Genomic DNA, 1,837 nt, shown 5'->3' on the forward strand with positions numbered 1-1,837 from the left:
AATAACAAGCATGGTGAAGCCATACAAGTCTCTGTAAACAGTGGTACACAGATGGTGGTGAACACTGGGGTGGATCCAGGGGCGATACAGTGATGCAGTTACACTCCTTGATCCACATAAAGTAACATCCCATGGTCCACACCAAGTTTAAAACCAACTGCCTGACAGGCAGCAGCATTTCTATTTAGTGGAGTGAGGGAGTCAACTGACTTCATGGCTCATTATAATCTACCTGATTCCTTCTAAACAAAGGGTGTTCAACCTTTGGTCCATGAGCCAGATCTGATCCATGGAGCCTTGGAATATGACTTGTGGGTCAGGAAGGTTGGCAAGCAGGGGAGCAGTGCCAATTAATACTGGCATTCCTCCCTGCTGCCAAAATCCCAAGCCCCGAGCTGTGGGTCAGAGCTGGCCTATGACCCTCCCTCCGCCTTCCCCATGGCCACATCAGAGCCAGGCTATACCTCCTTCCACCCATGTGGCTGGGTTGGGGCTGAACTACACCATTTCCTCGTGGGGCTGGACCACACCCTCCAATCCACCTTCCAGCAGCAAAGGGGCCAAGCCATGCCCCCTTCTTCTCACAAAGTCAAGCCACACCCCTTCGCCCTGCATCCCTACATAGCTGGTTAAGGCTATGTGATGCCTCCTTTCCCTCTGCCCTACCCAGCTGGGGCCAAGCCATGCCTCCTTACCCCTCTGGGGTTGGGTCATGCCCCATGCCCCCATCCCCAGCTGGATCAGGCCAGGCTGTCCCTCCACCCCACTCTGCATGGCCAGATGCAGACCTGCAACACCCACCTTGAGTGCCAGATTGGCAGATCTGGCCCATGGAAGGACTGGCACTGCCTATCTAGCCTGCTGGCCACAAAGGTTGAGCGCCATTGTTCTAATCTTTCATTTCACAGGTGTTTACAACCTTTTAATGGTCCTGATGTTCTACTAATCGAGCCATTCTTTCTTCTGCAATTCTGTGGTCTGTTCCCTGCTCCTAGTAATGTAGCTCCTTTTTAAAGAAGTTGCAATTCATTATCCTGAAGGGGGAAAAATGCTGTTTAAGGACAGTTGTGACATTTTTGATCCCCCAGAACTTCTTGAATATGCTGTAAGAACAATTTTTATTTCTCATGTAGGAGGCAATAAAATGGAATAAGTACACTAGTAGCACTTTAAAAGTTCTTTCCTGAGAGAGATTATGTTAGTCTAAACTTTAGTGCTTATTGCTGATGCAGGGATTACCATCTGAGTTGGTAGTAATATATTAAAACACAGAACAAGCTTCTCAAGTGGGACAACTAGGTAGCAACAGTCCTGCCAAAAAAAGAAATGTAAAATGAATAGCGAGCCCCAATAGCCTTTAGGCATCCATATATATCACAGAAAAAAGGCTAACTTGATCAAACCTTTGTGCAATCATCATATTCCCTGCACTTTTCTGGCATGCTTGATTCTCAGATTTTGTCAGAAAGACAAAAGAGTGACCTCCTCAGCTACTGTAAATTGGTGTAGCCCATTTATTTAGATGTAACCATTCCATTTTACATGAGCTCTGGATGTGGCCCAGAGGAATCTTCTAAATGTCTTTGACACTAAGGTTAATACTGCAGAGACGCATGTAGGAGGTACAAAAAAAAAGTCAAAGAGCTAGTGCTAACTTCACACTTTACCTCAGCATGGATGATGTGTTTGATTTGCATCACTGTTTCAGGAAAATCAGTTAATTAGCACATTTGGGGTTTTCAGTCTAAATTATTTTGCATTCAAGGAGATAAATTTGTTCATTTTTTATTTCCACACTGTCCTGGAGCCAACTCACAATTGTCAAACTGTGACTGCT

Source organism: Crocodylus siamensis, chromosome 1 (genome assembly GCF_052110815.1).
Source record: "Crocodylus siamensis isolate JL-2025a chromosome 1, ASM5211081v1, whole genome shotgun sequence".
Taxonomy (NCBI): domain Eukaryota; kingdom Metazoa; phylum Chordata; order Crocodylia; family Crocodylidae; genus Crocodylus; species Crocodylus siamensis.